Source organism: Cebus imitator, unplaced genomic scaffold (genome assembly GCF_001604975.1).
Source record: "Cebus imitator isolate Cc_AM_T3 unplaced genomic scaffold, Cebus_imitator-1.0 Scaffold7, whole genome shotgun sequence".
NCBI classification, from domain to species: domain Eukaryota; kingdom Metazoa; phylum Chordata; class Mammalia; order Primates; family Cebidae; genus Cebus; species Cebus imitator.
In genome coordinates this window covers 5,350,840-5,365,390 of record NW_016107322.1, presented here as the reverse complement: position 1 = coordinate 5,365,390, position 14,551 = coordinate 5,350,840, and the positions used below count along the sequence as shown (strand labels likewise).

General features: G+C 35.4%; 1 long non-coding RNA gene across 2 annotated transcripts in view; it reads left to right on the top strand.

Moving 5' to 3' along the window:
- The first annotated feature begins 14,141 nt into the window (after positions 1-14,141).
- The window catches only part of LOC108312007, a 19,853-nt gene continuing 19,443 nt past the window's right edge, over positions 14,142-14,551 (top strand). For both annotated transcript variants that reach the window (XR_005202038.1, XR_005202036.1), the window contains exon 1: positions 14,142-14,284. This is a non-coding gene — a long non-coding RNA (uncharacterized LOC108312007). The remainder of the gene's footprint in view (positions 14,285-14,551) is intronic.

Sequence of the window (14,551 nt, the reverse complement as noted above, 5' to 3'; positions counted from 1 at the left end):
GCATATTAGGTAATTTATAAGCTCTATCCCTGGCTTGCTTAAAACAGTAACTGTGACATTTTGGGAAGTTTTTACTAGTTCAAGAGAGGGAGTGATAAATGAATTGATTTACATGGTCGATTTGGAAGATTTATGGATCCTCTGCAAAGAAAATAAACTCAAGAGTTTTCAAGTATAATATCTCATAATTCTCTCTTTAGAAAGGAAGAAATTGTAGGTCTTTAAAACTACAAGAGGATGGTAAGATTGGGAGAAAAGAAAGGCCAAAACTTGCCCTGAATATGAATGTCAGTAGATCTTGAGTTTCTATTTTTAGCATAATTGAAATAACATTTTTTAATAGCTTCACCCATTGATACATAATATTAATTAGGTCTCCAAAGACAAGAAAAGCTCCTCTTGTAGATGCCTGATTTACTCATATCTTTACAAACCTATGAACTATTTTTACAGGAATCTCTGTGCCCTCTTAGAGTTTCAAGTCTATGACTTGAAAGATTTAAACTAAAAAATTCTTTGTGTGTGTGTCTCTGTCTCTGTGTGTGTGTCTCTCTCACAGACACACACACAATAATCTTCTCTCAAAAAACGTACACCCAAATTAATGGCGTGTTCCTTTTTGACAAAAACTTTGGCTAAACTTTGTTGTAAAACATTCTGAAATGGCTAGTGATATCCACCTACTGACAAGGAGTCAGTGTAGTCAATAATCCAATCAAACACTCAAAATACTTGACAATAATCTTAGGATTTTTAAATATTCTGATTATTTTCACTTGGTAGTTTATACTGAATATCACCAAGAACCAACTTGATAGGCCGGGTGCAATGGCTTACGCCTGTAATCACAGCACTTTGGGAGGCCAAGGTGGGCAGGAGTTTGAGACAAGCCTGGCCAACATGGTGAAACCCTATCTCTACTAAAAACGTAAAAATTAGCCAAGTGTGGTGGCGGGCGCTTATAATCCCAGCTACTCAGGGGGCTGAGGCAGGAGAGTCATTTGAACCCAGGAGGCGGAGATTGCAGTGAGCCAAGATTGAGTCACTGCACTCCAGTCTGAATGACAGAGCTAGACTCTGTCTCACATTTAAAAAAAAAAAAAAAAAAAAAAAAAAAAAAAAAAAAACTTAATTAAAAAAAACAGTGCTGGACTGGACAGGCACAGTGGCTCAGGCCTATAATCCCAGGAGTTTGGGAGGTCAAGGTGGGCGAATCGCAAGGTCAAGAGATCAAGACCATCCCAGCCAACATGGTGAAACCCCATCTCTACTAAAAATACAAAAATTAGCTGGGCGTGGTGGTACATGCCTGTAATACCAGCTACTTAGGAGGCTGAGACGGGGGAATCACTTGAACCTAGGAGGTGGAGGTTGGAGTGAGCAGAGATCACGCCACTGTACTCCAGCCTGGAGACTGAGCTAGGCTCCGTCGCAATCAATCAATCAATAAATAAAAATAATGGTTGTAATAAAGTGGCTAGACTTGACAGAGTTTGGCAAAGAAAACCTTTCAAATTTAAAAATTGTCGAGGTCAGAGTAGACTTTGAAAAATCTTTATCTGTTTGTATTCAGTGGTGAGCTTAAGCAAACCATGAGAATTTTGTAAGTCAGCGTAAGGTCTAATTCTCTTTCTTGAGAAATGGAGAAAAACTTGTTTAAATATTACATATTTTTCTTTAAATAAAAAAGAGACAAATTAGTTCCTATTGAATCCTAATTTGGAAGTCTTGTCTGACTGTAGAAGATTCTAGAATGCATATTAAGAATCTGATCTTTTCTATGAGCCCCTTTCCTGTTTCATTCTACGGTTCTCTCCAACCCTACCTTCCAATATTCTCATCATGTCTACTTTACCCAAGAAGATGAATCTTTTCACCCTTCTCTGAATAGGCATTTTTATTACTTTCCACCTTGCCAAATTCCAAACTACTTTTAAATATCTAAAATTCTATCATTTCCCATGGAGACTTATTTGCTATTACAAACGAAATGCACATATAAACAAATAACTAATATAAATAAAATCTGCCTTAACAATTACAAAACCATTATTAGGATTAAAAAACCTTTACTAAATAATAAACATAATTTTAGGGCTAGTTTAATGGCAATTATATTTAAATACATACTTTAAAAAGTGTGTTGTGACTCTCTTAACATCTACCTCTAAGAAATTAAGACTATTATTATCACAATAGTGTTTATATAATATGATTAACAAGAGACTTGCTGAATTAATGAAATTCCAATTTTTTTTTTGCTCTTTAAAAAGAGTCAAGCTATTATCAGTGCACTAAATAATAAGAGTAAGATATGTTCACAAATAAACATGGAATATTTGCCTATCTTAGAACTTTCTCCTTCAGTCTACCAGCTCAAATCTAGATGAGAAACTTGTTCTTAGTTCTTGTAGAAGAATAAAGCCTGGCACCCATTTTTAGTTTAGCAAGCTCATGGTGACACAAAGACAGCATTTTTCTATAGAGTTTTCATAGCATATGTTGCATGGATCACACACTAAATGTTTATTTTGTAATTTACAGTCTAGAGGAATTATGAGAAAATAAACTGGGTAAAGTATTAGATCAAACTTTGATAACAATAAATTTAAATAAGAAACTTGTGAAAATTACATGTTAGCTGGGCATATTTCAAGATAGCATCTGTTGGGAAAAACCTAAAACAAGTTTTTTTCTAATATTTAGTCCCTGATCCCCTTTTTTCTTTTAGCTGAATTGTTATGGGAAGACACTTTTGTTTGTTTTTCTGAATAAGTATTTGTGTGACAGTTTCTACTGCTATGGGTTCAGTTGACATTCTGTCATAAATAATAAAAATTCTTGAATATTTTTGGTCTTACAAATATATCTTCGCTCATATTAATAGATATAAATTATATATATATAATATATGTAAATTGTCATATGTTAAGATGCTTTAGAAACATTGCATATTTGCATAACTATATGTACATCACAGGACCACAGGATTCTGGAATACATGTGAATTAAAATCATTAAAACATTTATTAACTGAAAACTTAGCCCTATGAATTTGCTTATGAAGAATACTTTAAAATTATAATAGAGAACAGAGTATGAGAGTTGCTTAATTTTAGTCCAATTTTAAAATGATATGTTTAACTGGCTGCTTACTTTTAAATGATATGTTCATAAACTTAAGCAATGTTCATTCACAAATTTTTCCCTATAAATTTAACTTTCCCTCTACTAATCAAGAATATAAGTTAGTAGACTCTAGTTATCTTTGGATTGCTTGGTTCATATCTTTTAAAGGAGAGATTTTTAAAAGTGGTGTTTACTCTGAAAGTAAGGACGTATTTTAAGGAAGAAAAATTGGGATTTACATTTCAGAAGTAATAGTATTGGAAGATGTATATCAGTATTTTAAAAATTCCTTGCAAAAATGTGCATATTCCAGAAGGAAACAACATTAGATCTTTATTCTACAGGAGATCTATAGAGGTTGTGTGCCTCTCTAGATCCCCTTCCTCCACATCCCACAGTGAGTTAATATCCAGTGGTGTAAAAGCATGCAGATCACCTGCCTTTTGGGTAGTTATAATTTTTCATAACCCTGAAATTCTTAAAGGTAATCCTCACTATATTGAATACTTTATAATTTATTAAATTGCATTTCTAACTGTTCCAGACCATGTTTCTATAGCCTGTGTACACAGTGATTGACACATAAAAATCAGTCACGTTTAACAAGTGCATGAACCTAAACATCTTTATCTGAATTTAATATCTAATTGTGAATTGCTACGCACTACTTGAGCACCATCTGTCAATCAGTATGAACTGAGAACTATACATTATCACTATTTATTATTCAATCTTTTTCAAGGCACAATGCCTAAGGAAGTTACTGATTATTGGTCCACTGTAATTGAAATGCCCACATATTTGAAAAAGATGGCTAAATAACGAAAATAACTTGTTTCTCTGTATATTGACTTAAGAAAGAAAAGTAAAATGCATTTGTGATTCACTTATATATTGTTTTTCTAACCCCAATAAAAACTGGTTTGAGAAGTTTGTCAGACATATACATTTATTTCCCAAATAGTTATTTTTTGATGGCTTTTGTGAAGAAAATGATGCATTAGAATTGATATAGTGTGCATAATATAAATGCCAATAATACATTTACTCTTCTAGATTTTTATTCTAAGTTTTTCCAGTTATTATGGAGGGCTCTTGACATCAAAGATGGACTGCTTCAGTTTTTGTTTTGGGGAGTCTTAGCTTTTGCCCTGTGTGCAGTTATGTGCTTCTAAGGTAGAGCAAAAGTTGTTGCTGCTCTTGGGTTTCTCCCCTGCTTGTGCCAGAATCATCTCCCTGCAAGACTGCATATGGAATATTCCTAACCCGCATTTGATTCTCCCAGGACTCTGACTCCTTTGAGGGATTTGCCTGCCTAGCTTGATGGAGGTATTCCAGCTCTGCTTTCCTTCAGATAGTATTTCTTATTCATTTTTATCTAAATAGAGAATTATATTAACTAAACATGATTGAACTTGAGATATGAGTAGGTACATTTCTAGTGTATGGTTTTGTTACAGGTTCTTATGGTTTATTTTCTGCCTGTAATATTGTAAAACAACCGTCTTTAAATAGCAACAACTCCTAGGAAGAAGTTTTGAGGAAACCTATGCAAGTTCTTTCGGAAAGAAATTGGCATTTCAGGGCTTAATTCAATTAGCAACTCATAAAGTCTATATTGACTAGGATGCAAATAGCCTTTATAAGCATTAATTTCATGACATGAACATTTTGTAGAAGTGAATGTAGAGTTTGTAGATCCTTAGGCAAATCTTCACTGTCAGTTGAATTTATTTAAAGAGCTGTTCTGGTCACCTTTGAACCTCAATGATTTCTCCAGATGTACAGAAGTGAACAATGTAAAAATCTTGCTGTTTCAGCAGAACTGATTCCAGCTGGCTGGGAACTGGATCTGCAAGTCATTGGTTACAGCTGTGTTTCGATTTATGTGATGGTTGAAAAAATAAATTACCCGATTAGATGGCTAGAAAGAGGACTCTTTGTTTAGCCCTTGTGTGGGGACTGAAAGTGTTTATGGTGCTGTTTTCTACGCAGTCTTTGCAAAGTAAGCTGGACAAATAGACTTATTCAGTGCTTCTAAGAAATGTTGCATATTCAGCTTTAATTATTTACTAAAGAAACTGTTTTTTTTTTTTTTTTTTTTTTTTTTTTTTTTTTTTTTTTTTTTTTTTTTTTTTTTTTTTTTTTTTTTATAGTGCTGTCATCCAGCAAATGTTTTAAAGGTCTAGCATTTAAGAGAAGCAGTACGTTTTCTGTCCTACTGAGCACTGCATTTAGTAATTGAAAAGCAGTTTTCTTTTGTTTAATGTGTAGTTTAAAATATGTCTTTGTCAGGTACGAGAATGGTAATACATTTTCTCTTAAATTCAATCCTTTATAATGGCAAAGTATCTGAACATAAGTTCTACCTTAACCCTTTTCCTTAGTGAGTTATGGCTAGTTGCACATAAGAGAAAATACATTAAATTGTTATATAAAGAAATATAGTCAAACATTACTGTAAAAAATTAACATGCCTATGGACCACTTGGGCTATGAGGCTTTTGAATTTGTGAATGTTTTGTTACCAAAGTTTTATATGGAGAGTTTGTAAGAGTGTTAATCAGCATGTAACTTTCTAGGCTAGTCAAAATGCTAACTTTTGGAACTTTGGTGTACAGAGTCTAACAAAATACCTTCCCAAAGAGACTAATATGCTAACATTATCTTGGGTGAGGGGTTTTTTGTTTGTTCTCTTGCATTATTTTTCCGAGGTAACTTAACTTGGATCATTCTGTTTCCTAAGTTATAAGCTATCAGAACCAATATACTGTTTGTAGTTCACCCAGTTCCACTGTGTAATTTTAAAAAGTGAGTGGTGGCTCTGGAAAAAATAGCTACAATGATATGTCTTCATCATTGTTTTCTCAAACACTGATTTGCTAAATGATTTCAATATTTTTTGGAAGTTTTTTTTTTCTTTATTGCTTTCTAAACTCCTGAAAAGGGCCCACATTCTTCAGTGAACTTGAAACTGAGGCCAAGCACTTGACTAGGTGTCACAAGGTCCCCTGAGTTCAGTAGCAGTTCAGTGTGGGGAACACCCAGGAATATGTTATATTTTCCAAGAAAACAGAAAATTCTTTGTCTATTATCTTTCTTAAACAGCTACGTATTATAGAATTTAAAGATGCAGAATAAATAAGCATAATGATCTAATAGGAGACAAAGGTGGGATTGATCTGTCTTGAAAGACAGTTTTGCTATGTTAGGCTATTTCCTTGATCAATGAAATTATACCTTCTAACCCTTAACAAAGTCAATACAATTGATTGGAAAAGATAGGAACAAAGCATGAGAATGTGGAATACACTTGAACCTTCATTGTTCAGAAATATTTAAATGATGTTCATAATGCTTAGAAGCATTTTCCACTAACTCCATGTAATGGAAGCTTCCTTAATCTAGATTGAAGACCTGAGTAATAGAGTTTGAGAATATGCTATAATGGCATCCTTCGTGGAATAACATGTTTTTGTCAAAGTTAAAATCATCTCACATTACTTATACTTCTAAAAGTGGGAGCAATTTCTATCACTAAGCATAGAGAGAGCAAAGTGAAATTCAATCTTGAAAACAATGTGTATAAATTATTTTAATATGAAAAACTTAGGAAAGAAAAAAGTATAAAGAGAGAACACTTTTTAATTTAAAATAATTTATATTTTGTACTCCTGCTAACTGTCATGATCAGTAGATAAAGCATTTTCTTTTCTTATGAAAAGAACCCTACAAAATTAGCATAGTTTTAACATTAAAGAAAACTCTAAAAATCTAGAATAAAAATGATTATGCACACTCAGTATAATAACTATGCATTAATAACTTTATTCCCCTTTAAGCAGCACTCGAAAATGAATATTTTTAAAACCAAAAAAGATTTTTTAAAGTTTTTGCAAGTTGATAGAGAATTTTTAACCTATGATTCACCTGTTTTTCTGGTTTCCTTTGTATTCCAAATTTCAAAAATCCACTTAAGAAGCTTTTATAAACTAGATACCTTATCCTGACAGATTTTAAATGCTTTATCAAAGCTAAAGTATGTCTATTTGATCAATGAACACTAAAATGTTTTTTTTTAAATCCACATAGGCTAATTTTTACAGTCTCCCAAAGAAATTATGAGATTTTCTCTCCAGTGCCTGTGTCATAACTGTGTATATACATTTTTAAATCTTAGAAAATTACTATCTTTCTAGTTCTAAAATGAAAATATTTTGTATAGTATTTCAAATAATTAAAAATTTCAGTGGAAATAAAGTAATCCACATAAAAGATCTATAACATTTTGAAATCGCCATATTATGCAGCTAATATGAAATGATACAATTGTTTTTTCTTTTTTCTTTTTTTTTTTTTTGAGATGGAGTCTCGCTCTGTTGCCCAGGCTAGAGTGCAGTGGGCATGATCTTGGCTCACTGCAACCTTTGCCTCCGGGGTTCAAGCAATTCTCCTATCTCAGCCTCCTGAGTAGCTGGGACTACAGGTGCACACCACGACACCTGGCTAATTTTAGTAGAGATGGGGTTTCACCGTATTGGTCCTGACCTCAGGTGACTGACCCGCCTCAGCCTCCCAAAATGCTGTAATAACAGGCGTGAGCCACTGCGCCTGGCCTGAGATCATACCAATTTTCAAAATTCAGCTATGAGGTGAGTTATCACAGGGATATAGAAAGAGGGTATGTCATTAGCCTTTCTGGGGAAAAATGCTACTGGACAGTTGTTGTGAGAATTAAATTAGTTAATTATATAAACAGATATCTAAATAGTAGATAGTAATTACCAACATGTGTTTCCAATTGTACTGCCCTTCCATTGCACAGGATTTTAGGGCTGAATTGGGCTTTGGAGATAATCTAGTTCTTTCTCTTTATTTTAAAAAATAAGAGAACTAGGCCATGCATGGTGGCTCACGCCTATAATCCCAGCACTTTGGGAGGCCAAGGTAGGTAGATCACGTGAGGTCAGGAGTTCGAGACCATTCTGGCTAATATGGTGACATCCCGTGTCTACTAAAAATACAAAAAAACTAGCTGGGCGTGGTGGTGGGCACCTATAATCCCAGATACTTGGGATACTTAGGCAGGAGAATTGCTTGAACCAGGGAGGTGGAGGTCGCAGTGAACCGAGATCTCGCCACTGCACTTCAGCCTGAGCAACCGAGGGAAACTCTGTCTCCAAAAAAGAGAGAGAGAGAGAGAGAGAGAACTAAGGTTCCAAAAGTTAAATGACTTATCTAAGATGATAAGATGATTAACAGTATTAATTACAGAAGTGGTACTAGAACCAGTTTTTCTTACTCTTAGATCAATTATTTTTCTACTTCCTCACTTTGTTTCATGGTGTTGTACATAGCCTACCATATGGAAAAAATAGTATTTTTCTATAGTTATGTTACTTAAAACATAAATTTTTATATTGATCCTGTATTATAATATTCAGAGTCTAAATACAACAGTAACTCTGAAGTCATTTGAAGCCCTCTCACTTATATTCATTCTTAGAAAACCAGGATTAATTATTTTCTCTCTCACCTGTTAGGAAGCACATCAACACAGCAGAAACATTTACTTATTAGTATGTACAAAGTGGAAAACTATTGAAAAATACTCTTCCAGATTTGTGTGTGTGTGTGTGTGTGTGTATGTGTGTGTGTGTGTGTATATATATATTTGAGAGTTTCACTCTGTCACCCAGGCTAGAGTGCAGTGGCGCAATCTCAGCTCACTGAACCTCTACCTCCAGGTTCAAGCAATTCTCCTGCCTCAGCCTCTAGAGTAGCTGGAACTACAGGTGTGCACCACCACACCCAGCTAATTTTTGCATTGTTAGTAGGATGGGGTTTTGCCATGTTGGCTAGGCTGGTCTTGAACTCCTGACTTAAGGTGATCCACCTGCTTCGGCCTCCCAAAATAGTGGGATTACAGGCGTGAGCCACCATGCCCAACCTCAGATTTGTATATATTTTGTTAGAATATACTTTTTTGTGCTCTCCAAATTGCCCCTCATTATCATTCCCTGCCTTTTCCCTGAAAGAGAAACAGTCCACCAGCATCCTCAAGACCTACTTGTTCCTATGTGTGGCTGAACAACAACGTTCACATCACTTTCAGCTCAAGACCTCCCTCAAGTTCTTCTTGCTCTATTCCCTCATCTCAGTGTTATCTCTGTAGTCTTCTTTGAATGAGGTCCCCTTGTGGATACTGATGACAGACAAACTGGATGGAAAGCAGGTTGTACACTTCCGGAGAGCAGAAGAGGGGAGGGCAAGATGAAAGAAAGCAGGGGAGAGGAGGCATGAAAAAGTGATTACTACAATGAATTACAATCACTTTTTTTTTGTATTACTGAATACAAGAATGAACATAGATTTTTATATGCCAGGATCATTCCTAAAAGGAAGAGAAAGCTCTGTGATGATTTATTTTTCCTTGATAGTTCTGATACTCTACATTTATACATATGAAAAGAAAAAGTAATTTCGGGTTGACAAACTATTGCATCCCAGTCATAAAGTGCCTAAATTTAACACTGAGTCATTCTCTAGTCCAAACACCAAAATCTTAAAAGAAAATATAGGTCAAGTTTATTTTTTCCTGGTTAAAAACCAGTATATTTCATCGTGAACTTTTTAAAGTAATAACTCATATAAATTTACATTTTACTTTAATTTTGCTTAAACTAATTAGTTCTAGAATCTGATTTGTAAATGAAAATTATGTTACCAAGGTGTACACACACGCACGCACGCCCATGTGTGCACTCACAAACAGACTCGCATCATTTGGGTTTTTCTTCCTCAGCTAATTACATAGAAAATTCCCAACCAGGGCCAGGCTTGGTGGCTCATGCCAGTATCCCAGCACTTTGGGAGGCCGAGGTGGGCAGATCACAAGACCAGCCTGGCCAACATGGTAAAACCCATCTCTACTAAAAATATAAAAATTAGCTAGATGTGGTGGCATGTACCTGTAATTCCAGCTACTCAGGAGGCTGAGACAGGAGAATCACTTGAACCCAAGAGGCCAGGATTACAATGAGCCAAGATCACACCATTGTACTCCAGCCTGGGTGACAGAGGGAGAGTCCACATCAAAAAAATGAAAAAAGAAAATTTCCAACTAGACCATCCTAGTCCATCAGCATCTTATTTTTGTCTTTCCTGCCCTTTAATTACTCTTCTTTGTTTAAAAAACAACAACAACAACAAATGTTTTGTCTGCTCCTAATTGCTGATTGCTCCTCATTTTAACAGGATTTTTAGAAAAGATTTTTTTTTGAATTTTTGCTACTCACACTGCTATTACAACACTTCTTTATTGAAAACAGAAATATGTAATATGTGTTATTTGGCTCTAAAAAGAGAATGACTCTCATTTCTGGAAAGGTTAGACAAATAAACACCTCATAATTATTCGGAGACTTTAGCTTCAGTAGTTTTTTGTGTCTTCTGATAGTTTTGTTATCAACTGTTTCAAAGTTAGTGTCTGTGTACCCTTTTTCCTTAAGTAATCGTGCATATTTCCAGACTATGAGTAAATAAAAACAATAGATACTCTTCAGTCAAAATGAAGTCTCTTGATTTTAGATCTTCAAATAAATCAACATAGTTTAATTCTCTTAAAAGAGACTTGAAAGAAACTATTGGAATCCAATAATCAGTTATGTTATAATACTTTTCACAAGGAAAATTTAAGTCAACACTCTCCTATAAAACTTTCTGCAGGGTTTAAAATGTTTTATATTCAGGTGGTTCACAGTGGTGTCTACCACCACATGCCCTGCTACACATTTGAAATATGGCTACAGCAACAGAAAAAAAAATTTTTTTTACTTTAATTTATATTTAAATAGCTACACGTGGCTGGTCACAGCTTCTTGGAGAATGGAGGTTAAGTAAAAATAAAATATGCAAGTGATAAACAATGTATTCTGTACATTCATGAATTTTGAGGCAAAATTTGAACTGTAGTTTTTTTGGGGTTTTTTTTTTTTTGTCTTTTGTCTTCTTCTTACTCCAAAAGTCACTAAGGAATTTAAATATCATCCCCTTCTCAGTACTGATTTCAAATGGCATTTATAAGAAATAAAAATTCCTGCCTTCATAGTAAGGTAGAAGGCATGTTGTATGAACATGTTTCAGAGTAGTTATTACTTCCTTTAACTGAAAATATTTTGGAATGTAAATTCAGATCTATCTTGCTTATTTTATAAAAAGTTAATAGAACAAATCTCCAAAACCATAGAATAAATCTCCAAAACATAAAAATGGTTGATCTAGCAAGGTAATACTTGCATTATGTGGCTTAAACTAAATATAAAAGAGCATCAAAATTTTACTTTAAATATTTTAGCCATAGTCAAAGTATAAACTCTGAGGGATGCTTTTGTGTTGATGATAAGAAGTTAAGAATTAGAAGAGACCTTAAACCTGTATATATGACAGTGGTAATTGAACTGATTGATTACAACATCTTCTTTCAAATTAATATTGATTTAATCAAAATCTGCATTTCCATTGGCCTCAATGGAAGTCCTAGCAGAAGCCTGGGCACTCAGACCTGGCTAATCTATATCTGGATGTAAATATTTTAAACACGTGACCATTCAGTTATAAGTATGATTTTTTCTTTTTTGGCAAATATTTATTCCTCTTGAATTTCTAAACTGCTCAGTTAACATTGTTATGCCTTCTGTAAAGTTAAGGTCTGTGTGTGTGTCTATCTCTGTATGTAATAAAAAGATAGCATGGATGGGGGGGGGAAAGGTTGTATTTGCATTTGTTGTTTCTGATTCACAGAGCTAGGAGTGCAGTGCTCATGTGGAGTCCACAGGGCTAGGATATCAGTAGGCAGTTGCTGTGAGCTCATGTTCAATTATTAAAATAGTCGACATTTTATGTCTGATAGGCATAGCGAGGTCATGACATTAATTTATCCAAAGTATTGTGGGCGACTGTCTAGAAAAATAAATAGTATAAAGGACACAGATGCCAGAAAGCTGAAGAAGAAGAAAAAAATAGTTGGGCCTGAGCAAAGAGAAATTAAGAGATGACCAATTTATTTAATCCATGAAGGACAGGATGAAGACAGCAGGTGTCTCGATGTTAATGGCAAGCATTTTGAGCTATGCTGTGCATGTGTTAATTTTTGTTTTAGTTTTTCATTAGATTCTAAGCTTGTTGAATACTATTCCTATTCTTCCACGTCAGAAACTTAATTTCATATTTTACTGTTGCTTCAATGCTTAGGGATTCTTGGCTATCTGTTTCTTTCTCTCCTTTTTTCATTCTTCCCTTCTCTCTTCCCATTTCTGTTTCCCCTTCTTCTTCCCTGTTACTGTTTTCCTCCTTGCCATTCGCTCTCGTGAGAGTATATTCTTAATTCTGTTTCCTTCTGGTGCCAACTCCTTTTTCTGTATTTGTTGTTGTGTTTGAGAGGTTTCTTTTTCTTCTTTCTTTCAGATCAGGAGCCTGTAGGAACTGATCTTAGAGATACATACCCACTATTGACGCTTCTGTCTCTTTATGGGTTGTGTGATGTTTTCATTGGAACCTCTGAGAATGGTTGTCCTTCTTGTTTGTTGCCACAGATCTGTTGCCAATCTGCTACCTTAGTTGAGCCTGCAGTGCCGCACTGCATGCTGGGATCTGTCTGTGTGAGTAAACTGAAATTTCTACAGCACCAGACAGCATTAGAGTTGGCTTGAGAATTGCCGTACTTTGCTTCTCTTTGTATGTATTTCTTGTATGCTGCAGAGTCACTGATGGCTAGCTCTGTCTGGCAAGTAATTCAGAAATGCTGTTCATGTAGAAAGGAAAGGTAGGCACTTTACCACACTCTGTCATTAAAGAGAACAATTGAAGAACAAAGGAACTGAGTAAATACCTGTATATTGCCTTTTATGTTGTGAAACACTGTAGCACAAACACAACTGTGTTCAGCCAAATGTTTTACTTCCTTTTGTAATAATGCATATAGTAGATTGTCTCCATATATGTACAAGGATCTATGTTTTATTTAAACATGTGTAGTCAATTGTTCATAGTTATAGGGTGCAAACATCTCAATCTCAAAGACGGTTACATATTCACTCCCACACAGCTATTTTTTATTATTTTTTAAAGTTCTTAACTTAAAATATATATATACTAATATCTCTGTTGGTTGATTTTGTTAAGCAACTAAGGATTTCAACACAGTTTAAATCATATTGATGACTCAGATCCTGGCAGGTCTTATAATTCCTGTGAAATGACAACACAGCTAATAAAAATATTAAGCAATTATTTTTATTAAAATCATAGGGTTTTTTTTTTCATTATCACATAGAAATGATTGATCTATACAGATTGGTCTCACTCGTGTGTCTCATGGGCTGTTTGGGGCTTCATATAGAAGTGGAAAGTCTCCTTTGCTCTTCCTTCGACTAAGGTGGGGAAAATGAAGGCATAGAATAAAGTCTAGGGCTGTTAAAGAATTGCTGGCATTACTCCTCTCTGTCACGTGTGAGCCTGGCTGCCTGCTTCCTGAGGTAGGGGATCCAGGATGAGACTGTGACGGAGCCTGTTTACACAACTACATTTGGAGATCCGTCTTATTGATTAGGGGGAGAAAGGGGTGGGGATCAGGAGTGTGAGGTGAGGGGAGGACCAGCTGACAACTGGCTCATTGAAGCACAAGACATTTTCTTCCGGAAAGATGTCAAACCACTGAGAAACAGCCAGAAAGGAAGTAGAAAGGTGGAAAAATGAGGAGACCCTGGAAGAAATGAAGGCATTTCTTATGAGAGAGCCTTGGGGCTTTTTTCTTTTCTTTCTTCCTTTTTTTTTTTTTTTTCTTCAATCATCTGACCTGTAAAGGCTAGAGTGACAGCGTCATGCAAATGCTGCAGTCCAGCAGGTCTGGGAGAGGGTGGATGCTAGACTGTGAGTTAATGTTAATGATGAGCGCAGTGAAAATACCAGCCGCTGCCACCCCCTGCTCACAGAAGCGCTCTGAGTCAGCATCAGATGCTTTGCCTCGCCTCTCGCTGTGTGCCTGTATGCCTGTGTGCGCGCGCGTGCTCGCTCGGGCATCCGTGTCTAGCCGAGGGGAGGGGGTGGCGTGTGAGTGCGTGGAGGGTAAAAGCCAGTCAGTCAGTGAGAAGCAAAGGTACGTTGGAGAGCAACTAAAATCTGACTGATTTCCATCTTTGGAGCATCAGATGTATTCCCTAAGGAGGATGGGTCTCCGTGATGGGGGTGGTATAATTATGTTAATGTCATATTTATGGAGGGGTGAGATTTTTCATTCTGATAATTGGTTGAATGCTATGGTCAAAAATCGTAAAGCCATATTCAGTTTTAGGGAAAAGCATGGACTTAGATCTAAGGGCTGTTTTATTTTTTCGCTTTTTCTGAGTGCTGCTTTTTTTTTTTT